Source organism: Melozone crissalis, unplaced genomic scaffold, assembly GCF_028551555.1.
Source record: "Melozone crissalis strain CALT ecotype California unplaced genomic scaffold, PUWL_Pcris_2 ptg000005l_1, whole genome shotgun sequence".
Lineage (NCBI taxonomy): Eukaryota > Metazoa > Chordata > Aves > Passeriformes > Passerellidae > Melozone > Melozone crissalis.
In genome coordinates this window covers 49,785,619-49,812,153 of record NW_026535783.1, presented here as the reverse complement: position 1 = coordinate 49,812,153, position 26,535 = coordinate 49,785,619, and the positions used below count along the sequence as shown (strand labels likewise).

General features: G+C 38.7%; 1 protein-coding gene across 1 annotated transcript in view; it reads right to left on the bottom strand.

Annotated features, from left to right (window-relative positions):
• Positions 1 to 15,912, bottom strand: part of SV2C (synaptic vesicle glycoprotein 2C) — a 103,532-nt gene extending 87,620 nt beyond the window's left edge. The window contains exon 1 of the mRNA XM_054282063.1: positions 15,692 to 15,912. The gene's annotated coding sequence lies outside the window, so the exon portion shown is untranslated. The remainder of the gene's footprint in view (positions 1 to 15,691) is intronic.
• Positions 15,913 to 26,535: the final 10,623 nt, after the last annotated feature.

Sequence of the window (26,535 nt, the reverse complement as noted above, 5' to 3'; positions counted from 1 at the left end):
CAATGCTCCCCAAACACAAATGCTGCTGCTAAAAACCCATATACATCTTACTTAAGGTTGCACTGACTTACAATTGTGCAAATTGTTTACCTCATTTTATGCCACACTGGGAAAAACACACTTTGTAGTGCTTAGCATAAACTCGTATTTTAGCCAGATTCAAACTGCATTGTGTGCTGACTACACATCTTCAGTTTTTTATCCTGAATCACACTATTATTGCAGGTTACAGAGTGCATATGTGCCTTAGCACATGCAGGTGTAAGAAAACTTCAAGTAAATGAATCAAAGTGCCTGTAGTTTTATGCGTGCCATTAAATCACAAATATAACACTTTAGCAGCTTATATTTTACACCACTACTTCGTTCTGTGAACTCCATAAGCCTTTGTTTTGTGGACTTGGTAACATAGGTGAGAACGAACCATGAAAAGAGACTAATATAATGGACAGATGAAAAGTCTGTACTGAAAATGCAGCAGACCCAAGCTTTTCAGATTCAGTAACTTAGACATCTAACAAAATGGGATTTATCTGTATCTCAGAGTACATTACGCAATCTGAGCACAACCACAGTGTGGCTTTCTTCCCTTGGGTAGAATATGGAGAGATGGATGGCACAACTGAATAAACACGGTGCTCTGCCATTAAAAGCGCAAAATAAAGGCAGCAAAATGAAGATAGAAGAGCTGGTAATTTTTTTTTCAATTTCGACAAGCTTTCTGCAGCTTATTTTGAAAACAACCTACTTGACAATTTGAAAAAAAATATTCTGTTCCCTATGTTTGAATTTGCACAGCAGAAAGATGTGGTGAGCTGAAAATCTCAAAAATAAATTCTGTCATACAAACCATCTCTATTTTATTTTAAAGCAGAATGCCACCTGGTAATCTTTGTGCTTTATAGACATGAACAATTCTCTGATTCACTGAGATCCTCAGTATTCCACCTTACTCTTAGCCTAATTTTTAGTCTGGTTCTTAAAATCTTTTGACATTCAGCAGTGAAGTTTACCATATTCCTGGAGTTCCTTGCTTTGAAACTGATTGTGCTTCTTTTCTTGTGGAGTTTTAATTTGGCTGTCAAGGCTCCTAGTCCCTCATTAAGACTCATTAAGACCCAAGTCCCTCATTAAATCCAGCCCTGCCTCACCCAGTACCCCTTCCAGTACACCAGATGCTCTGCCATGGGCTCAAGTTCCCTCTTAAGCTCAGACTTGGCCACCCCAAGTCTGCCTGAGCTTCACTATAGCTGCACTATATAGCTCCATCTGTCTCCTATTCCCTGCTGTTCCTGAATCTCAGACTGGACTTGCCTGACAGATCAGGGACATAACACTGCCCTACTCTGACGAGCACCAGACACTTGATGAAAACTGTTGCTCTCGCCATGCTCTGCCTCAGGACAATGTTCCATCAGCGACAGCACTGCCCTGCCCACACTGTGGTCCCCCTCATCTCCTGCCCTGCTGTCTCTCCTGGAGCAGTCTTATGGTTGCTGCTCCTTGGCTACTCTCCTGAGGGCCAAAGCCTGGTCTCAGCCAAAGGCCCCAAACCAGCAGGCCAAAGGTGCCTGTGTGAGGGGTCCCAGCGAGACTTGCAGGGCAAACCAAGTCTGTTGGGACACTCAACATCCTCAAAGAAAACAAGATCATATTCCTGACTTGCAGATTACCCTTAGGACCATTAAACTTCACTAAAAGCAGACGGTAAAGCTACAGACAGCAGGCTAAAATTCTATATACACAGGTCCATCTCTCTACTGACAATGCTGAAGGCATGTCTAGACTCTGGACACCAGAAATTTGAAAGCAGCTTTATCCATAGAGAATGGTATACTCAAAATTATAAAGCCTCTTGAGACCAAAACTATATCTGGAAGAGCAGCAGGAATAGCCAAAAACCCAACATGGCAATATTTTTCATTAGCAATCTCTGACCACAGCTGTTATCAGAATGGCTAGTTAGAAACCTTACTTTTGACATATGTAGCAAGTGCAGTCCACAAACAGACATTCTCAGGTCTCCTTTGCGGCAAGGACAAAGACAAGGGGAGCACACTGCACTTGACACACTGAGCTGCACTTTTTAGCATCAAACCTCTCCTACCTATCTGTGATGTCATATTTCTGTTCTGCTGCATCAAGCAACAGCACACCCTTAAAGTCTGAAAAGGGTGTTTGCAAGGAACATTAACGATGAATGTTTTAGACTGGATTGGAACAAATTAACACACTTACACTGAAACCAGGGTGATTGGCAATGAGGTATCACCTTCTATAGAACACTTATCTTCAGTAGTTTGCTAGAAGTGTGTGCTGAAAACACACAAGAAACAATTCAAAATTCTGCACAACTTTTAGCCATTGACCAGGCTTACGAATTTATAGCACTTTAGCGTTTTTATATTATGACTGAATATTCAGGAAGAAAAATGTCATTGAAAGATACCCTTGAAAGGACAAAGGCTGAAGCTACAGAATCTCTGCTGCATTCAGGAGCCGTGGGCTTGATTTCCTGTGCTGCCATTCAAGTAGCATATTAGACATATTATCAAAGCATTATCTTCCATCAAACATAAAGAGGGGACTGGGAGTCATTGGACATGATCTGGAACAGGTGGTGTCAAAAGTCTTATATCTGTGGAGTCTTTGGTATGGAGCACATAAATAAAAACTGTTAACCACACAGTTCTGAAGGGGGCATAACATACTACCTCCGCCAGCTGCTGAGATCAAATGTATTAATTTCTTGATTCACATTAAAAGGGTTTTCATTAAAAGGAACTGGAATAAAAACATGGGAGGGAAAAAGTCAAAATCACTAATAGTATCTTAATAATTATAAAATACCTCCACCTTATTTTATGCCTTCCTGCTAAAAGGAGTGGTTGTTTTTTACAGCAATGTAAATTAGGCAGAGGAGATACACAGTCGTTTTTTTTACTGTGGTTTCTTCTAAATCCTGAGGTTCAGTATAATATGATAAATCAAACCATTAGGAAAGAGTGTACACAGCAGCCTTATTTAATTTTTCATGTCATTTGCATGTTTTGAAAGGTGTAACCCACCCTCACTGGCTCAATCCTTAAAAGCCATGCATTCCCCAAGAGGTAAGAATTACTTAACATTTAACAGCTTAGTTTTATCTTTCACTAGACAGTGGTCTCTGATGCTGCAAAGGTCATCCTGACCTGTCTGTGTTCTAAAGCAATTTCCCTTGAATTTATGTCTTCCATCTGATTAATCATTATCCCCATTTTCCACTCTGGCTCTTTACTGATATTGCCCTCAAACAAAACCAGCCATGACCCTTCAGCAGATAATCAAGAACAGACGCCTGCAGAGTGGTTCCATGTTCACAAGTGCTTTTTGTTTAACTGAAGATATTGCTACTATCAGTCACACAGAGAAGCATTGCCATATCAATAACATCCCTTGACAAGGGGATCATACCATTATCAGCACCTCAGATACATTCATAGAGCATGTTAAAGGACACTATTTGCACTCTCCAGTGATTCTAATACACCCTCATGCTTCGGCACGCATAATTTAAATGTTCTACATTACTAATAGGCATTTAGAAGCATTTCGATTTTTCTTCTCTTCTGGCTTGGCCTATAATTATCGCTTTTATTTCATCCAAAAGAAACAGTAAGACCCTTCTTATCCACCCACAGTGGGGTCCCTGGATGACTCAAATCAGGTAATATTTTTGGTTCAAAGGCAGAAAATTATCTACATGCAACCAGCGCCAGCTGACTAACAAAAGAAATTGGTGTTACACTCGAAGAAGGTCTCCTGTGTACTCTGGGGCCTGGGAGTCTGAAGAGAGCATTAAAAAAAAACCCAACACACTTGTGTGTGTAGAGGCATGTGCCCAAAACAGGCAAAATGCACAGTAAGTAAAGTCCAAATTAAGGCCCAGTACACCACGGTCTAAAAGTAATTTTCTTTTTCTGGGAAAAATAAGAGAATACTTGGATGCCATAAATTTTTACATTTAATTAGAAAAGCAATTTTAGAAGAGAAATTTTTACCATATAAGCCAATTAGTTATTGATTATAGTTTACAATTAGCTTTTAAAAAGTATCACATTGTGGTGGCCTCAGGTCATATTAAGTGTTTAATTCCTTGAATATGTGTGCATCAGCTTTCATGGAAAACAGTTTTGTAGATAGTATAGTTGAATCAGCACTCAGTGTTTGCTCTCCCCAGAGCAAGGGACTTCCCCTTTAAGGAAGTTCTTAATTTAACCCAAAATTATACAGGAATTTGGATCAGTGCATCTTCTTTGTCCATTGCAGGCGCTCTCCTGGCCTCTCTACATCTTTCAGCGGTTCACACCCAGAGCAACACATAAGCCTTGCATCCTCTGCTGTTGTAGCACTCTTAGACCAGCAGGTAACAGGTTTTCTTAGTGGTATTTTTAACACTTATTTGGAGTTTTTAAAAAGACTCTACATGTTTACAGAGCCCTTAGGAAGTACAGTATCTCTTCCTTTTCAATCAAATCTATTCCATTCAGGCTGTACATTTTCTTAGGAAAATTTATTTATTAAAAATTGCTTCCTAATTAAAAATCCACATTACTAAATTATCAAAAACAGAAGACATGACCAAATTACTGCTTATTATTTTAAAATATTAAATAAAATTGATTTTAATATTTTAACAAAAGCAATCATTTAAAGAAAATTGCTAGCATAAAGTTCAGCCAACAAAAGTATACTTAAGCTCTCAGTAGTTCATTTTCCCAGTCACAGGAGTGGCGGAACACAGTGTATTGGAACCTGTAGCTTGCTCCTATTCCTAGATATTGAAATACAGATATACAAAAAAGCTTCCATTTTTTCATGTGTAAAAGGGACAATATAAAACGAATTTTTTCCCAAACACAAAAAATATATTTTCACCCAAAAACCACAACTAAAATGGACCTAAAGTATACTTCATAAAGAATCATCTATATTTGACAGGAAAAAAAATTAATTGATAATTCAGCTCCATTTCCTACTCATGTCCTGGCAGACACTTTCTCTGTCAACACCTATTTTCCACAAGGTTTCCACTTTATCAACCAAGTGGTCTTATTCTACAAGAACCTATGCCCTTGAGGTAATAATTCATATGAACAACTCCATAGCAAAAAAGAAGATTATAGATACATTACATATCTATGTGCATATAAATAGATATTTGTACATATATGGGGAAAAACCTTCACTGGATGTTTTTTAGAAATTAGGTTTCTGTATTTTGAATTCCCACAATCTGCTTCTGTACAACACAGATCTAGGAATTTTTTTTTAATTAAATATTGCAGCTGACTACATTATTCTTAAGATTAGTCATATGAAAAAATATTGAAGAAAATATGCCAAAAATCTTATGCCCTACAATCAGGAAAAACTTTTCAGCACAGGATGCAAAATCCTCATGTATTTCTAAGAGAAGGAAAGAATTAACTACGGCTGTCACATGTGAACTTGGATAATGAAGGTAAACTTTCTATCTCACCACTAGCCCAAAGTAATTTTGGCTGATAAAAATCCCTAAAATGCTACAGTCTTCATGTGTTCTGAGCCATGTGAGGAGGTTTATTCAACATATTATTTCCACCTTAGAATTAGGTATTTTTTACCATGAAGTCCACTTCTATTCAAATTCTTTCTGTGTACTCCTAAGTACATTTCCCTAGGAAGAGAAAAATAGCCTAAAAGCTAAATAATGGCCAGCTATGAACTGACACTATATGCTACAACATCTCCATAAATAAACAGAGAACTAAATGACTCTGCAGCTCTACAGTTTGGAAGAACTGCAGAAGAATACTAAACAACATAATTTTTCAGCTAGACACACTTTTTGATTCAGGCTGTTATCTGGATTTCATTTCTTCACTTGCTGGCATCTACAGTATTCTGAAGCACTCTATCTGAAGTGAGCATATGTGAAGCCTAGAAGGTTTAGGAAAAATATTATTTATGTCTTTACCACAACACCCCCTAAAACATCAAAGTGGAATGTTACCACACTTGCTTACACTATGCTATATACTCAAGGGAAATACACTTGAGTTCCTCATATTTCAGCAAGTATACACAATAAAATTACTCTTTGGTGATTTCTATGAGTAAAAACTACTTTAGAGAGCAGTAAATATATTGAAAGAAGTTGGTTTGCAATAGTTTCCAAAATATTGGAAAATTTATTATCTTCCTTTGGACTACAGAGCTGACAGTCATCATGCTCATTTGTTAATATAATACAGAAATTAGCAAGTAATTTCTCCAGTGAAAATTTGTTCTTCTGAGAAAATTACTTATTTCCTGGAAAGAAACATTTTCCCCATCTGCTAAGATTAAGTAGAGTGGCAGCAGCGTGACATTCTACTTAATAATTTTGTACAGCTGGTTACAGCAAGGAATCTTCTATACTGTTTTGCATGACCCCATGAATGATAAATATTTGTTAAAGACAGAAAAAAGAACTTAAATCAATTTTGTGAGTTCTGGTAGTTTTCTGCCATGAAATTATAGCTGAAATTGAACTGAAACACTTAAAATTGGGAGGAAAATTGTAAGTAACATTTTAAGTTTTTCATGATATGTGGAGCAAAAACAACATACAGGAGGCAATTCAGTCATCTTCCTAAGAAAAAGGGTGAGCTGGGTATGAGAAATAATTACTCACAGGTAATGAATTTCAATCCCAGCTGGGGATCTGAAAGACAATTATTTTCTTAATTTTCAAAAATTGAAGTCCACTGATACTTTCTAAAGCAACTGATAGGCCAAGCAATGACTTATATGTAGTAGAGAAAATCACCCTGAATGGGTTACTCTTGAATTATCCCCAGGTCACTTTAGTCAAAAGATGTGTCAGAGCAATACTCAGTGGGGGTTTTTTTAGTGCTTATAGTCAGTTGTTCCAGATTCATAATCAACACTGTAATGCTATTTTACAACAGAAAAAAGTTTTTTTTAAAACCATTTAACAAATGTGAACTGAAAGAGAATTTCCAGGAGTCTTCTTGTTTAATTTCCAGGAGTCTTCTTGTTTCTACAGCGGAAGTTAGTACAAAACAAGCTGCACTCCACAAAAAACTGCCTTGAGGAGGAAAGGTGTCCAGGACTAAAGCCTTATGGGTGCTTCCAGACTATTAATGAGTAGTGCCACATCTTGAACAGCCACCATCTTCATGAAGAGACATGGTCATGGACAGACAGCAGATAGCCAAGCCACAGCTCCAGCAAATACCTTCAGGGATATTGGTATTTTATTAATTTGGATTTTAGCTGCGAAAGTCTTTAAGGAGCAAGCTTTGCTCTGTTCAATATAGGACCTAATTAATAATGGTATTTGATAACAGCTACTTTTATCTAATTAACACCTATTTTCTAAACATCCAGTTCTTAAAATGTGTTTGACCAATTGGCTAAGAGGCTTTTTTATCTTCCCTGCCTCCTAGTTTTTCTGAGCAAAGACACAGAACCACACTGATTGTATTATCTTTTAACCTTTGTGAGTTTGTGATTGGTTGTTCAGGTGTACAAGGACTGATCCCTTAATTATTTTTAATACAGATATCTACAGAATTCAACTGGAATTTGTCTTTAGTAAGAATTTTTGTAAATAAGGGCCTAAATATTTTTGTTGAGATATTCAGAGTTTAAGGAGTGCATTTATGGAACAGAAGATAACTCATATCCTCAAGATCATGTAGTAAGTAAAATTTTTAAGACCTTTACAATTAATAAAGACTTAGATTCTCCCAAGTTCAGATGTGAAGGAAATGTGAAATTAAATTTGAAGAAATATAAGTTGAATAAATTTTAGTGCATTTAAGCAGACCAATGCTAGCTGTTTCCATTAGGGTCTAACACTTTTAACACCTTTATATGTTTTTTAGGAAAAACAGACTCACTGTTCTATGTCCACACTGTTGTTTGTTTGTTTTCCTTTCCAGTTCATTTGAAGGCATGGAGAGCATTGGAAAGGAATTAGTATTCCACCTGAATGGACCAAAGAAATTATCAAAGACTAACATAAAAGGCTTTTCAGTTTTCTCAACAAGTGGGCTGAATTTTTGCTGCAACAGTCTTGGCCTACCCAACTTGGGAAACCCTACGAAATATGTTCAATTTAAGAATCCATTTGTTAATTTAGAGCACCAAAGAATGAAGTTTTAAGTGTATACTTGCTGTTCCCCATAGGGATCATGTTCTCAGCAGGTAAATGCAATGTCCACAAAAGGACTGAAACATACATAGAGAAAATACATTTTTTCTCTTTAAAGGTGAAGTTATGCCCTTATAACCTCTATAAGGCTTTATAAGGTAGTTATACACCCACAAAATGGATGTGATTTCTTTTGTTTATGGTACTGACAAACATATCCACACAAAATATTCTATGCTAGTAAACATGACAATATCTGCCAAGGCTGACCATATATGTTCTATCTAAATACAAGTTTTAGATACCACACAATACTTGAAATCTTAGAAGGTTAGAAATTTTCTAGCCAAGTGCTTATTTATTGATCAATATAGGTAGGACTATTTAAAATCAGATGGAAAATAATCAGAGAGAAAAAACAGATCAATTTCTTTTTAGCCCTTTCTCTCCAACAGACCTCTATATTGACAGATTCTAAGCCAAATTCCCATGGAATGCAATTGCATTAACCACATTTGAATTACAGTGAGATTTACTGGCATCTAAACTAGTCCTTATACGTGAATATGCAATAGATGTCCCTGCTCTCACAGCTGAGGAGAAGCCGGTGTAAAATATCTTTGTCAACAGACACTTGAGCCATTACATAATACTTGTTAGCTCAATGGGACATTTATCTCCATGCTGTTTATAGGCAGCCATGTCACAAAATATTTTTCATGGAATTCCACACTAGAAAAATCACACACAGTAACATCTTTCTAAGAGAGAATGAGAGATGTTTTCTCCAAGAAAAATCAGGTCCTCTGCACTAACATCAGTCTTTGGGCAAAGAGACCCCATTTTAACTTACATTGCTGTACAGCACCATGTATCCTCTGCAAATGCAGAATAACCACATTCTGGAATGCATTAACAAGAGTTTCACCTGAGGCAACATTCCCCTCTGTTTGTCAAGATGTGGTTAGATTAGTATTTCCAATTTTGCCCCTCTTACCAATACATTGTTATAAGGAAGAAAGTCGTCATACTGAGTCAGTGAAGCATGGGAATGGTTACACACAGAAGCCTTGAGGTCCCCATCCCTGGAGATTTAAACTTTGGTTGTGAAAGGCCCTGAGCAACCCAATCTAACTACAAAATTGTCCCTGCCTTTAGAAGTGGACTGGATTAAGTAATTTCAAGAAATACCTTCAAATGTACATTATTCAATGATGCTTTTGCACTGCAGTAGTGCTGTGCAGAAACCTTCCTGTAAGTTTTAAATTAATTACCTTTGAATGAGGACAATCTATCCGCATCACAATCCACACCGTAGGATAATCTCAAGAACTATGTTTGTAGTTCATTCAGAGCATCGTATTGGTGTACCAAACTGCCACAGAAACTAGCTGTTTCAAACCTCTCCATTATGTCTGCAGTATACTGCAGCCCATGATGAGATGGCATACCAGGGAAAGAGCATCTGCATAGCAGAGACTCCCACGAGCCTTAGTACTCCTTTTTTTTCTCCACTTAACAGATCACGCCTAAAAAAATTCCAGGCACAGTAAGAAATTTGTTAGTTATATGTCCTACATCACTAAGGGTGTTTTTGTCTGATACTCTCTCTGTTTCCAGAATTTGATTTATTTAATGAAAGAAGTAACAGTTGAGTTGTTTGAAAGTATGGCACTGCTCATAGGCTGAGAAACAGTTAAAAGGATAAATGAATGCAGTGTCAGTGGCAGACTGTCCACCAGCTAGCTAGTCATGAAGAGAGTCTGTGAGTTCTGCTCACAAGAAGCAGTGCCTAGACACCAAGAATTTTGCCCAAAAGAAAAAGCCAACAGCAACTGCACAACTATTTGCTGATATGAAAAATAGGAGAACAAGACATCAAATGGTAACCTTTGGTACTTTTGCCTACTGTATTTCAGGTGAATATTAAAATCAAACGAGCCTGAGTGGAAAGCATGAAACACACCAATCAGTCTAGCTCAAAAAAAATAAATTATACAGGTAAAGTCTTTAAAATGTATGCCTAGTATATTAGGCATACATATGCTTACACAGAATGAAATCACAGAAACACAGGAACGGGTCAGATTGGGAGGGACCACAGTGGGTCACCTTGTCCAACCTCCCTGCATAAGCTAGACCATCCCAGAACTCATGGCACAGGATTGCATCCAGATGGTTCTGGATTATCTTCACTGAGGGAGGCTCCACACCCTCTCTGAGCAATCTGTTCCAGTGCTCAGTCACTGCACAATAAATTTCTTCTTCATGTTCAGGTAGACCTTCCTGGGCATCAGTGTCTGCCCACTGCCTCTTGTTCTACTGCCTGGCACCACTAGGAAGAGCCTGGTCCATTCTATTGGTACCCTCCCTTCAAATACTTGCACACATCAATGAGTTCCCTCTCACTTGTCTCTTCTCAAGACTGGACAGGCCCAACTCACTCAGCCTCTCTTCTATAAAAGAGAGGCTACTGCCCTCTCATCAACTTTGTCACCCTCCACTGAACTCACCCTAGGAGCTCCATGCCTCTTTGGTCCTCAGTCCAGAACTGGACACAGTGCTCCTGGGGAGACCTTGCTGAGGCTGAGTACAGGGGCAGGATCACCTTCCATGACCTGCTGGCAATGCTCTTCCTAATGCCCCCCAGGATACCACTGGCATTCTCGGCCACCAGAACATGCTGCTGGCCCATGGACAGTTCTGGTCCAAGAAGTCATTAATTTCTCAGCCTTAGGAACAGTACAGGCAACCACTGTTTGTAAGGCTGCAACAACAGCTGTGATTGCCAGATAAAAGCAAAACCCTCTATGGTTAAGGGAGGTGGGGATGGTAGAATACATTTTGCAAAAACATCTTCGGATAAGCACTGCTATGTTTACAGACAGCAAATTTTATCCTCCAGCTCCATACAGATTGAAACTGGTGTCAGCTAAAGATACGGAGGCCCTGTGAGGTGCTGTGAATAAAGTCATCTCTCCATTCCAGAGTTACCATGGGTAAATGTTAAAATAGTGATTAAATAATTATTTTCCATAATGCATCTCATGAAGCTTTTTCCTACACAAACCCTCATGTGATCATTAAAGGGGAACAATCCTGCAAGATGCTTTAATGCCGCTACGAACGGTATGCATTGTAACATGGATTTTCCATCAAAAATCAAGACGTGCTTGTGAGACTCAGACTTCCACTCTAGAACAAAGCACATAACCAGGCCTATGCAGCCATGACCACCGAAATAACCTGCAGTGAAAGAGAGAGCCAGCTACAGGGATGCTGCTTTATCTTAAAAAAAAATAAATCTTGCGGCTGGCAAGGAAACATGAAGCTGCAGCAGCACCATGTTTTTATGAGTCCCAGATCAATATAAAGCTAAATGCCTTGCGTGCTGAAGCAGATAAATTATGTGATAGGTGTCATTTGTATTTTTAATATGGTGCATCTTCAGTCCAATTAGAAATATTTGGATGGAATCTCCACCTAATCGTGAAAGTCTCTGATGTTTTGCTAACGCATAGCAAGTCTTTACTGTCAGCAGTCAGTCAGCAGAAACACAGACAAACAGAGGTAAGAATTCAGTCTCAAAAATGAAAGGATGCTAACGGTATCTTAGTATTATTACAGTGAATTACACTGCATTACATCTTTAAGCGATTTTGTTTATTGCGTATGCAACATTTAAACTTTTATTAGCCTCTCTGGATGAGAAAATGACTGAGAGTTGGAACCATAAAGAAGGAAGGACTGAGCTTGATATTGCTTTCCTCCATTTGTTTTTGTTTTTTTTTTAACAAGAGGACAAACGTCTCAATAATAATCACACTAAAGGAACTTACATTTGATTATATTTCATGCACACTTATTTATCTCTTGCTGACATAAAACTGGTGATTTGAAAACAAACCTGACTAATAGATCACTGACCTGTAACATATGTATTTACATGAGAATATACACTCTGTACATTTAGAATGTCTCTAGATGAAATGTATAGCAATATAGGAAACCAAAGAAGAATTAAAGATTGATAATTAAAATTATCAACAACTGCTATATGGAAAAAGAGGCCCACCGTGTTTTGCAACAAAGATACTAGAAAATACAAAACATTTAATTTAAAACTGAGGAAGTTTGATAAGTTAAAAGGAAAAATTAACTACCTTTTTCTTTGCAACGTCAATACTTTGAGCACAATTTCAATTTTTTCCCCTTTATATTGCTTGCAAACACTTAAAAGAAGAAAAGCTGTAAATCTAGTCCTCCGAGTCATTTTACAAAGGACTCCATTCTGTTTTAATGGGAAAATGTTATGCACTACATCATATGAAAGCAGTGGCAGCAGCTGTGAGTTCCCTATCACAGGTTTGCAAACACATTTAATCTAATTGATGAGCTTTTGTTTAAACATGCATTGATATGCATCCTGTGGTGCATATGGGTTGCAAAGATTCACAACAATATACAGCCCAAGTCATCTGCCTGTGGTGCTGAAACAACTTTAATAATATTGAGAATGTGAAATATTTTTGTTAATACTACTTTCATGCAAGAAAAAGAACCACAAACAAACAAAGCAACAACATAGAAAAGAAAAAGAGAAAACACAACTAACTAAAACCCTAGATAATTATATAACTGGATGCATTCTATTTCACACTGAAACCTAAATTCAAATCACACTGATTTAACCGAATAATCAGGACCACTGTGGCTAAACTTTTGTCAGTTGTGCTTTGAAACACACATTTCAAAAAGCCAATTTGAAATTTACCACTTGTCCAAGTAATTTACACAAGTTTACATTCCCGGGTATACATAGATTCAGTTACAGATTTCACATTGCCGCCTGAGGTAACACCATGTTTTGTAAACATAACATTTTTTAGTATTTATTTTTGTTTTTTGCAAGTATCTTTCTCGCATGTTGATAGAACTTAGAAAAAAACCTAACACCTTTGCTTTATTATTTTTGAAAAGATATTAGATTTCTCAAATATATAATGAGAAAAGATTTGGTTTGATTTCATTTGGTCAAATTTAAATCCATTTTTCCCAAAAGCAATGACGCATAATTTAACATCAAATTGCCATCAGGGAAACTACGTATTTAGTCAGTGCTACTGATATTCAGGGTCATTTTTGTTGAAACACCATAGGAATACAGCTTTAGAAATACAGACATTAAACAAATTATTGTTTTTTCTTTTTCCTCAAGTATCAATTCAAGATGTTTGGAGACTGGACATGAATCAATAATTTTAATTGACTGACTGTCTTTTTCTCTGTATTTGGCCTATGCAAAACTTTTCTCCAAATAATAGAAGTCCACTTGGAACTTACTGTGACTATTTTGTCAAATTCTTCATTTCTTTGGAATATAGAAAAGTGAGACTTCTTGCTCCCACATTAAGGAAACAGATAAAAAACCCAAACAAACAAAAAAACCAAACAAAAATCCCAAACAAACAAACAAAAAGCCCAATAAAACACCAAAATAGTAAGCTATCATTCAAGGAAATTGTAGAAAATGCCTAAGTGAGAGGGAAGGAATGGTGGGGTTTTGTTTACCATGCTGGTTTCAGTATTCAGGACAATACTGAATAAATGAACAGTTACAGGGAAAACCAAACATTTTACAAGATGGTGAAATTGCTGTTTTCATTCTCACAGGGAACTCAACCCCGGAAAAAAAAAGTAAAACTTCTATTTGGGAGGATATGCAACACAGTTAAAACAGGACCCTTTCACTTAGAGAACTTGGAGGAAAACTTCCAATAGAAATATACTATTTACAATTAATCCAATCAGAGACCGTCATTTGGCTTGTATGTTGGGAGGTTTTTTTCCTGAAACCCTTTGTGGCTTATTGTGAATTCATCAGGAAAATCCTTCCAGTATCTCCTCAGCTCCACTTCCAGTTCTATCTGCAATTCCCTTGAGAAGCAGTAATTTTTGGCAGAGTTTGTGCCACCTTTACAGATGAATTCAGCAGCTCCCTCTCTCTCCTAAGGCAGAAGTTCCTCTTAGCTCCCTGCACTGCAGTGCAATGCAGCCCAAGTACCAGCAGTACCAAGTGTGTTTGTCTGAGTAGGTTTCCCTTGTGTTGTACTAACCTCTGCAATCCATCCCCCTCTCCATCAGAGACACACTCAGCAGCGTCCTAACCCTTTACGGAAAGGAGAGCAGGATACTATCAATCACAGAGGAGCCTGGGTGATCTCAGCATCTTTCGATGAGACAGCCTCCCTCCTCCCCACCTATCTTTATATGCTTCTTCCTCATCTTTCTCTTCTCTCCTCAGCCCCCTCCCTCCTGTACAGATGTGCCGTGCCCACCCCAGCCAGGATGACTCAGCTCCCACCCTCGTCCCCTACTCTCACTGCACCCACAGTGTGTCGCAGGATTAGGCCCCTAAACCCAATCAGAGATCTACACATTCAATTACCCACATCACCCAGCCCTCCAGCCCCTGGGGCGTCCTGCCTCCTCTCGGGACTGCCAGACCGGCTCCTATGCCTCTTTTAATTCCTTGGGCTCTTCTACCCTGCAATCTTCTTTAAATTAGATGTGTGTTGCCTCGAAAAGTCTCACCATCCCATGGATCTTCCTAACCCTAGGACTTGGGCTATACTTTTCATCATTGTGACTTCTGTGTTCTCTCCTCCCCACATATGTCAGAATCGTCTCGGGACCTAAATTCCCAAAGCCCCTTGCAAAACAGGACTTAGTATGTTTTGGAGAACTCCTTTCCCGAAGCTGCAGAGAAGGAAATCCCTCCCTACACCTTACCGGTCACAAAGGCTAAACTGTTTACTCAACACAGTCAATGTGAGAGACAGTTCTTGAAGGAAATCTCTAGTGGCAAAAGCAACAGTGTTCTCAAAACCACTTAAATTGGTTATTCTCTTTGTTTTATCCTGTCCCCCCCTCCCCTCCTTTTCTGTTGCAAGGTCTGAAATGCCGATTGTTCCCTCCTTAACGTATCTTGGAAAGTGTCGGTCCCCTGAGGAACTGGAATTGACATCCTTTCTGCACCTTCGGTTTTCCTCACCATTCTTACGACATCTGCAAACTTGTATTCCTCAAACATCTGGAGTCTGTGAACCTCGACACCCCTGGTTTTTGCTCCCCTAGCGTGCAAAAGTTTCAGCTTTAAGAAGCCAGATTCTAAAGCGAAGATTAGGCGCTCGTAGCTCCTCGGATCTGTGTAACCAGCTTTCTCTGCGCAAAGACCGAGCTCTGAGCAGAGCAGGAGTGAGCAGCAGCCGAGCACAGACCGCTCACGGCGCTCACCGCGGGGATGAGAGGGAACCCCGCGCTGCCGTCTAGCGCCCGACCAGCCCCGAAGGGAGCAAGAGAGCTCTACCCCGTCCCCGGCAAGCAAGACCTCTCTAAGTCCCATGAAAAAGTTGAAGCCAAGCATGCAAAAAAAAAAAAAAAAAAAAAAAGGAAAAGTTGCTCTCGAGCAGTCGCGGCAGCCCGAGCGCCCGGAGCACCACTTACCGGGGGGCAGGCGGCGGAGACCCGGGGCTGCTCCCTCCGCTCCCGCTGCCGCTGCTCCTGCTGGCGGCGTGAAGCTGCGGGAGGGAGCGAGCGGAGCCTCTCGGAGGAGCCGCCGAGCGTGACAGACCAGAGGAGGGGCGGACCGGAGCGGCTGTGTGGGCTTCGCGTTGCGGTGGAGCCTCTGCGGCAGTGCCGGGGAGAGAGGGGGAGCGGGCGGGAGGCGCGGGGCGGGCGGCGGCCGCCACCATCAATAACCGGGGGCGTGGGGCGCGGCGAGGGCGATCCCCGCCGCAGGCAGCGGCCCGAGCCGGCCCAGGGGAGGCACAGAAACGCCCCCGCCCCCGCCGCCGGCACGGCTGGAAGCCTCCGTGGAAACAGGGCCCTTTTCCTGCTAGAAGGGAAAAATTAAATCAGTGACGCTCACGCATTCGCTTTATTGCAGAAGACAGTGTTCTATGAGAGGTGAGGACATATGAAATTGGTTGTTTCAATACAGGTTGCAACAGGCCCGATGATCATCCAGAGATCACTGCATCTCTCCTCTTTACTCTCTTCCCAGAGTGCGGGCAGTGAACACTTTGCGGCAACAGTGAGAAACCGCCTGTGCTCCACACGCAAAGACTGAGAGTAAAGATCAGTGCTGGTGCAGGAAGAGCCACAAGCAATATTCACTTTCCTGAGTGGAAAAATTACTGACTGCAAGAAGAGTGAACAGACTAGAACAGATTGCTTGAAGTGATAGTGGACTTGTATCCCACATGTTTTAGGAAGACATCAGAAAAACATGTTTATTGATTGTTTTAGGACAAACAGGAAAAATAGATTAGTTGTGAAACCCTTTTTTTTGGACAGTAAAAAGTTATTATGTTTATTACTCTAATCAACTTATATTTAAAGTAGTGGCATCAAAGACTGAAAAGTACATCATAACTTTATCACACTAGCTGTTATAGCCACTCTAGACCAACGAACATGGAGCTAGTTCCTCCTTTATGATTGTGTACATTTACTTGCAATTGTATTGGCAAAGTCTGTAATGTGACAAACACAGTGGTATTGCCAAAATGAAGGTGTGAGAGAAACTGAACAGGTAGGACTCCATATTAAAAACCAGCAAATATTCAGCCAGTTTTATTAACAAATACGGGATTAGAATTCATCTTTCCAAAATATATTAATCCACAAAATATGCCTATAGGAGAAAGGTAGGGTAATGGGTGGGTACCATTATTGCCCCCTCCCATACTCTGGACATGCCTAGTGTGTGCCCACTAAGTGTTGTAATTTTTGATAGTCCGTCTGCCTTTGAGTCTTCCTGTCAATATTTGCGAGCTTCTACACTTTGAAATATTTTTCTTTTCCTCTGTTGTAGAGCAAAAGACTCAAACAGTAAAAGAAAGTGGCTTATTGATTTGCTACCCAGGGGAAAATCTGAATGAACTGTGCATGGAGTGCTGTCAAGTGTGAAACACAAGTAGAGAAACAGAAAAGAAACACCTATTACTTTTCTGTCCCTTTCAGTAATCCTAGCATTAGAAAATTGCACCTGGTGTTACAAAATAGCACTTTAGTAAATATACTAAACTTGTCACATACAACATACAAAAAGAAAAAAATATTCCAACATTTTCATATGGCAAGAAAAGAAAAGGCTATTTGTGCTGTACAAATAAGAATGGTGACAAAATGTCATTTCCACCCATTTACTGTTGACTATTTAATAGAAATCTTCTGTATATAAAATGTATCTTAAGCCAATGCTACTGTATTTTACTGAAATAAATTGATTAGGATAAAGACCTGCTCCCTGTGAGTTCCTGAGCACATAAAACAACTATGGAAGAAGGAAACACCACCACATTTAGGTTTTGAACATATAGGACTAAAATGCTAAGGAAAAAAACCCACCGTGATAAAAGCATAATGGACAAACTCAATGTTTTTTCTTAACCTTACCTTCAGATTCCACAAAGAAACAACCACTACAGCAGTTCCTCCTCATCTACTGAATTAGAGAGAGGGACATTTATGAGACAGGTTTGTAGGCATTTTCTAGCAATAAGGAGGATAGATCAAATGATTAAAACAAGAAGTTATAATCATTTGATTCACAGAAGTAAAATGTGTGCTGTTCCATAGTCAGGTTAAACTGATGTAACACTGTGCTTCTGCCAGACACATTGGTTCTTCCATTTGCTCTTCATCCTGTCACCTTCTTAGCATCAGCTTTATCCCTTGTATGGCTTCAGGATTAAATGATCTGGTGAGGGCATCTGCCTTCAGAGTACCTCTAGAAACCAAAGGAAAGTATGTCAAAGAGTGATGGGTAGATAGATAGCTTTCACCTAGACCAGTGACTGGCCCACTTGTCTCAGGCTGAGTTACGGCAATGCTGAACCTTCAGCCCATATGTGGGACTGATTGTGCCAGCTCAGATAACTTGTTGTGGGACCATGAAGCATCACTGAAGTAAAACTGCATAATGTCTACTTGATCTGTTTTCTATACATGAGGAGTATCTGTAGGAATGCAGAAATTTCTAACCCTAAAACCTCCCCACTGCAGGTTGACAGGAAGTCTTATTCCTGCCACCAACAAACAGATCCTGAGCTTGATTGCTTGAATACTAGTGATTTATAAATATGAATAAAAGTATGAATATAAAAGTATGAATAAAATACCTCTCAAGTTTGAGATTTCTACACAGACTACTTCCATTTTTCCTCTTCCTGGATCTGATGGTTTACACCTTTCTGAAATTGGCTCTCAAGAGTACTCTTTCATATCAAATGAAAAATTTTATCTTTGTATGCAGTCATTTAAACTTATGATACCTGCTGCTCCATCAGTTTTCTATAGAGACTATGACACATCTAGAGTTTTTCATTTACAGCTGTCATATTTACACAATACATTTGTCAAAATACACGTTTCTTATTGCTAGTGGATGACCCTAGAATATGACCACAAACACATTGCATTCTTTCTCCAAGAGGACAAAATCAAAGATGTTCTTTCTAGCTGTTTGAAGAACAGCAAAACTTAAGTGGCATTACTTTGTAAAGCAATTGAAAAATTCAGACCTTATGATTCTGAATGTTATTTATCCCATACTGGTTTTAAAAGTATGTGGCAAATAAATGTCTCTGTTAAAATACTGTAAATAGTTAGCCATCATTATTTTTTAAATTTATTTTAACCTGACCCTTAAATGTTTGTCTGTGTCATATTAGCTTTGATACTCCTTTATATCATTTCAAGGAAATAAATACAGTAACATTTCTATATAGAACCATCTTAAAATAGCAACCAGAAAAAATTGATAGCATTTCCCTTAAAACTGAAGTTAAATTTTTCACAGAACCAGGATCTTACACCAAACTGCATGTTTCTTTTGTACAAGTTCCACCTTTATCACTGTTTCAATCCTACAAGTAATTTTCTTGACTTAAAACAGGGTAATGGGAAATGAATGGAATATAGATGTAAAGCACATAGGAACATTTGGGGTTAATCTTCAACAAGGGGTCAGGGATCCACAGGAATCCTCTGAGCTGCTATGGTAAACAGCTTACCTCAGCCACGAAAGCACTTCATTATTGTATTGTATGCAGCAGATAAACCTTTCAGACTACATCCATGCACAGTGACGTGAGAGAAACATTTGGACAACACTTTCTTCCAAATAACTAACAGCAGGGAAACAGCAGCTGAACATACTGAACAAATTCAGTATAACTTCAGGTGACAGAGACAGAAAAAAATGTCTACAGATTTTCTAAAAGATAAGAAAAAATAATTCTGTTTTCTTTAGTTATGCATGAGCTATTGTCTGAATTTGAACCTAAAGATTGTGTATCATTATGTTTAGCTACAGCTAATTGAAAATATTACACAAATATAAAGAGGACTGCAATGAAAGGGAAAAATCTGATACTTCTTTGTCAAATGAAAATCACTTTTTAAATAGTCCATAACTTTTTAAATAGTCCATACGGTAGCAATTCATACCTGTAGTAAGCATCTATCAGACTGCATTTTCTTGTGTCCTCATAAAACAAACAAAAAACCATGACAGGTTAAGCCTACCCACCACTGATCAAAAGATCCTCTACCTCTTCTAAAATTAAAGGTGAAGAATCACTAAATAAATCCTCACATAATGGAGGCAGGAGCAACCTGATCAGCTAAGTACTCTACCAACAAGAGGACTATTAATATCGTAATCTTTTTGGTCCTTATTCCCATAGCATTTGTTTTGTTTTGTCTAAATCTGTTTGCTGTCTAAGTCTCAAAATCAGATTTTCAGGAATGTGTTACTTTCTAGACAAGGAACATTAAATATGTGTCTCCTAAATCCGAGTTTAGGGTCTTCTGCTGATCTGCTGTACTGCCCTTGAACAGAAAATTGTCCTAAGCCTCTGTTTCCTGTCTTGTTCTTTGGTGTCTTGTTTATTCAAGATTTTTTGTCTTTACACATAAGAAATAATACGAACTCACTGCTGTCATGACTGAGCAGTTTAGATCACTTAAAGGATCACCATCAAAGCTAGTACAGAAGCAGAGTTAATATAAATTTGAGAAAGCATAACAAAGCTTGATGGTAAGGTTCACTCTTACAACATGGAGGGAACATGCAAAGGAAAAGTGGATGAGAATCAATTTAGAATAATTTTACACTGAGTCTGGAAATGGAAAAGGGTAAAGATGCAAGAGGGTCATGGAGACCCTCCTGTTGGGTCATGGGGTTCAAAGGGGACCTCTTTGGCTTCTAAACTCCTGACAGAACTTAGGAGAGGCTGAGTACCAGAAGTGATGAAGTACCAAAGACCCTGTAATGACCTCATATTTTCGTAGCTAAGTATTTGCACCTGCATCCACTGAGATATATTCTCTGAGACTAGATAAGTGGCATGAAGTTACAATGAAATTATGCCAGGACTACCTTTTTAATGAAAGAGATACTGAATAACATATATTATAATTTAAAATCTGTAAACAAATCATGTATATAACCTGATGTTTCAATTATGAATGCACATTTTTCCTGCAGTTATCTCAATGATGTGTATGGTGCCTCAGAGTGTTGATTCTTGCATATGTATAGTAAAAAGCTATGTAAATCACAACTTGACTTAAACTTCCCTGTGGTATCCATGAGCATCTGAAGAGATTGGAATCCTTGCTTGTAGTATGAAGATGGAACATATCACACAGCTGAAACATTAGTTAATATGTTAGTTTCAGATAGAAAGTGGATAGGTAACAAGTTTAATGGTCCATATTTGAATAGCATTGTGTATTCATAATTTCCTTTCTGATTTCTTTTTTTCAAATAAGAAAGTGCAACAAGTGTATTTGTCCTAATGAATTCCTAAGAGAAAAAGAATAAAAATCCTGTAATTAAAGAAAATTCCACAGAAGATTTGGGGGCTTGGGGTTTTTTTCCATTACATATACTGCTCCATTCTTTGAAGGTATGTATAATCAAATTAGAGACTAGAATGAAGCCATAAGAAACTTCAGTTCCAAAGACAAAACAATAATAGGAGTTATGAAATAGATCTATATAAAATGCACAGCAGTGCAAATGGATGATTCACTGTGGACCTCAACAGAGTTTTTGGTAAGAAGTGGAAGAAAATAAACACAATTAAACACATCAAGTGTGCTTTGCACAGGCATTGCTCAGTCTGAATTAAGTTAATGAAAAGAATCTGATATTCCTGGAACTGTTAATCAGCCCAGGAACTCCAGGAGTCTCCTTAATTGTTTAGCACTCTGAGTATTAAGCACTTCAAAACCTGTACCAGATTCTATTCTATTATATCTTTAGAGCTATCTTGACAGAATTTGAACATTTAAAATATGTATATATGATAGATGTTTTTGTGGACCACATTTCAGGAAGTATTTTCATTTAGAAAAAATAATCTGTACCTGAAAGCTAATTATTTGATGATCTAGTCCTTTATAGACTCCCTCTCCTCTCCTCTCCTCTCCTCTCCTCTCCTCTCCTCTCCTCTCCTCTCCCCATTATTCAGTGTCATTTGACTCCACTGTATCCCAAGGGATCTACTAACAAGAACCTGGGTCACTCTTGCCCTTCTGGGATGGGTCTCAAGAGCAGACTATGAATGGTGTAAGGGACATCAACCCTTGGACTGCTTTATGCTTTAGGATCAGGAGTCAAATTTTTATGTTTTTTAAACTAGCAGAGATTTTGCATTTTGGCAGGACTGGAGTTGAGCTGCAAATCTGCTTAGGGGTACTTGTAGTTGTGTGCAAATAATGTGTTCCAAGAGACAGTCTCATTTCAACTATAATTTTATAAAACATTCCAAAAATAGAATGAAGTTAGGAATGTCTGTAGAGTCCATCCATAAAGCTACTTCTGATTCAAAAAATAAGGAAACTTAGAAAAATCTGTATCCAAAATCCTATCTGAATATCCAACATAAATCCAAAACATTTTTGAATCCTCTGGTTGCTGCAAGAGCTGAAGAAGAAAGCTTGAAATCTGACCATTTTCCCCTGTATCCTAGAGTTATATGAACATATATGTGTGCATATATATATGTACACACACATATATATATCCCCTTCCCCAGGGAAGTGGTCATGGCACCACTCCCACATTCACAAGCCTACAGTTATCATGTCATCTTTGAAAGATAGATCTGAAACATCATATTTCTTCCAGTGATCAGTTTTTCATATAAGGCGAGGGTGGGGGATGTCTAAGTAAATATTCACGCAAGTAACAACTCCCCTACTTGACTAGGTTCTTCACACTGGATTTCTGAAGGAAGTTTATTTTTCAGTCTTCCTCTCTTTAATGATGTTTTGTCATATCTATATTATAAAATCATACCTGGTGAAATAGTTTGCAGAATAAATCTAAAAATGCTCAGTAAGTCTTTTCCAATGTTAGATGATTAATTTTATCATAATGCTCACAGTATGTGTACTATAATTATTCTATTTCTGGTCAATATAACTTATTCAACATTTGCCTTGAACAATTTTTATAACTGTGTTTTGCTGGTTTTCAATTAGTTTTCTTTCTCTTAAATTATTTTTTTATATAAAGAATGCCTAGTTCCCAAAATGGTAAAACTTGTATAAAAAGCTCATCTGAAATCAAATTTGTTTTAAATCTAGGGTGTCATAGCTTATATAAACAAAACTGATGACCTTGTATTAGAGCATTTGAATTTTACATAGATCTCTACTTTTAAAAAGAACATCAAAATGGTAATGTAAAATAATAAATATTTGGAACAAAAGCACCACATAGAAAATATTCTCCTGAAAGATTTCTGACTTGTGGTGTTGTTTCATAAACAAGTCAAAGATTCTATTTAGATTAATCACTGTTTTTGCAGAGATGTGCAGCTGCAGTTGATCATATCTCCTACTTATCAACTTACAAATTATTGAGCTAATTTCATTTTTGGCTGAGATCACATACATAAAATATAGTAGTACATAAAGGAGATGACAGGAAGAGAAAATTCAGCTTTCTTCATCTAATGATATTTTTCTGAAAACACACATTCAAATTATGAATTTTGTTGCTAGGAGCAACACCATACAAAGTATTTTCCCAGCTGCCTTAGTTATTACAGCTCTGTCTACTTATCATCACATGTATTCTCTACATGTAATGTGCTCACTACTAATTTCATTTTCATAGCCTTCCAAGCTAAACATTTCTTCCAGAAAGCCCACAGAGACAATCACCCAAATGGCTGTTTTGTTCCAGTAACACATCCGGAAATAGGATGATGTCAGAGGAGAAGTAAGCAGAAAATAACACAGTTAATAAAAATTCTTTTTTTTTCTCAGGACACTGAAAATAGCACCTCTATGCTTCTATTTGAAGATTTTGGCTCTAAGATGGAGGAGATTCTGACTGGAATTGAATATGTTGGCAGACATGCTGAATGAATACACATTCAAGAGCTCATCGTCTGAATCAGCGGAGTCAACCAGTCTAAGAAAATTCAGATCTCTGAAACTGGAGAATTCTGGGGATGAAGTCACTGATAGGTAAGATTATATTCACCTCCATCTTTTGTACTTGAAATATCAGTATAAATCCAATAATTTCTGCCTCTAATTACCTGATTTATGCTCTGCCATGAATTGACTAGAAAAGTTCATGTACACAGTGTCATAAAATATTCTGTGTTGGAAGGAACATGTCAGGATCATTGAGTCCAGCTCCTGGCCCTGCACAGGAGACCCCCAAAAATAACATAAGATACCCAAGAGCATTGTCCAAATGCTTCCTTGAATTCAGAAGGTATGGTGCTGTGGCAACTTCCCTGGAGAACCTGTTCCAATGAATAACCACTCTCTAGGTGAAACAAGTTTTTCTGATATCCAGCCTAAACCTACTAACTCAGCTTTGTGGCATTACCTCAAGTCCTGTCGCTGGTCTTGAGAATAAAAAGATCAGTGCCTGCCCCTGCCCTTTCATTCACAAGGAAGGTGTAACTGCAATGAGGTCTCCCCTCAATCTCCTCTTTTCCAGGCTGAACAGAACAAGTGACCTCAGCTGCTCCTCCTAAGGCTTCCCCTCCACACCCCGACCTCCTCTGGACACTCTCCGACAGCCTCATGCCTCTCTTACACTGTGGCACCCAGAGCTGCCCCCAGCACTCGAGGTGAGGCTGCCCCAGTGCAGAGCACAGCAGGACAATCCCCTCCCTTGCCTGGCTGGCCATGCTGTCCCTGATGTCCCCAGGACACGGGTGGCCCTCCTGGCTGCCAGGGCACTGCTGACCATGTTCAGCTTGCCATTAGCAAGGACCCCCAGTTCTCTTTCCACAGTGCTGCTCTCCAGCCTTTCATTCCCCATTCTGTCCATACACCCAGGGTTGCCCCATCCCAGGGCAGAATCTGTTACTTGCCCTTGTTAAACTTTACAGGGTTGGTGATTGTCCATCTCTCTAATTTGTTTTGATCTCTCTGCAGGCCCTCTCTGCCTTCAAGGGAGTCAACAGCTTCTCCCAAATTAATATTGTCTGAAAATTTACTTAATATTCTTTCAAGTCCTTCAGATATAATAAGGGATAGAACTTAGCCTAAACATGATTATCTGTGTTTGGATGCTCAATCTGAAGTGCTTCTAGGAATCTGATCATCAAGTTGAGCACCCACAAATTCAAATTAAGGTAAATTATGTCTGTGATTAGGTCTGGTTATTATGACTAATGTCAGGGAGTAGCAGAAGCAGGCTGCTCAGCAAGGGGAACAGGGAGTTAAACATGACAGTAAGGCAGGCAAGAGCAGAGACAAGGAGCAAAGGCTCACAGCACCCCAACAAGGTGAGCAGGACAGGTCCAGTGTCAGTAACAAGGCTCAGCTAAGAATTCCAATCCTCAGACAAGTTCAGAGCTACAAGGGAGGTCCAAGGTCCAAGTTGAGTCAGCAAGTGAATGACAGGATCAGATCTGAAGACAGTAAACAAGATCAGACACAGCCCAGTGACAGACAAGTCCACAGAGACTAGACAAGTGTGGGATGAAGGCAGATTGCCAGGTCAGGGCTGGAGTCACAGGGGCATGTGGCCAGACACAGGCAGTGAAGACACAGTGGAGATGGAAGGCGAGGGCTGGAGCTTCAGAGGAGTTCCCAAGTGAGGGGGACAGGCTGTCACCTCTCTCAGCGTTGTCTCACACAGCAGTTTCTCTCGTGCAAGGCCGGGCAGCTGCACTCAAAGGCTGGCCCTGAGTCACAACCGAAGGGAGAACATGTTCCGGTCCCTGCCGCCCAATTTCCACTCCTACCAGGAAAGTGGGTTTCAGCTGAACCACTGTACTCTATGAATACCCTTATCTTTTGTAACTCCTACTCATGATCTACTTTTTGTGTTTAGGACATGTGTTTGAGGAAAAAAGGGTTTGCACTGTAACTGACACGGAGCATTTCTGGAGAAATTTCCAAAGCATGCTTACCTCTAGCAATGTGCATTATTAATATATTTGCAGGTTTTAAGTATTTGAGATACATCACACTTAGATTCATTATATAAATACACATGCATAGAAGTACATACATATACATATTTATCTATGTTGCTTATTGCTCACATACACACCTATATTAATGCTTAACCTGACATACAGCCAATTTGTGTTAAGGTTTATTCTCAGTATTTCAATTTGTGTGTACAACATGGAAGACAACCTTTCTTTGTATACAGAATCCAAAGCAATATACTTTAAGCAGAGAAAAGGTCAAAACAAGGTTAATTGCATTTCTTGACATTTCTCAGAAAATATGAGCTCCTTGCATGGTAAAAGTTTAAAGGAGCAGCTGGCAATACTGGCAGAAAACTACAGAGCTGTGAAAAAATAATCAATATATCCACACAAAAGATAAAAGCTGTATGTTAAGAGTAATTAGTAGGGCATTGTAAAGTAGTGGGAATGATACAATTGCAAGTACAATGTTAGCTCAATAATGATGAAAATAACCCAACTGTTTGTTTTGTGAAAGTGATCTTTTTTCCCCCTAAACATACCCTATTTAGAAACTGGAGAGGAGAAACAAAACCAGAAAAAATGATCACTAATGGCTTTCAAAGTGCTACAGAATTCAAAAGCTTAACAGACAGAAACACATGTAATTAAAATTAATAAGCATATTTAAAATAGTTTCTCCTATTAAAAATCTAATTTTTGTTCCAACTTTTCTGCATTCTACAAAATAAAGTTGAATTCAAAGAAAAAGAGCCAAAGGGTAAGACTTGGAAACAGCCATGAAATATTTTCATGAGAAAAAGCCTCAAGCATGTTTTCTGGACTACAATATTTTTGACAATTGTATTT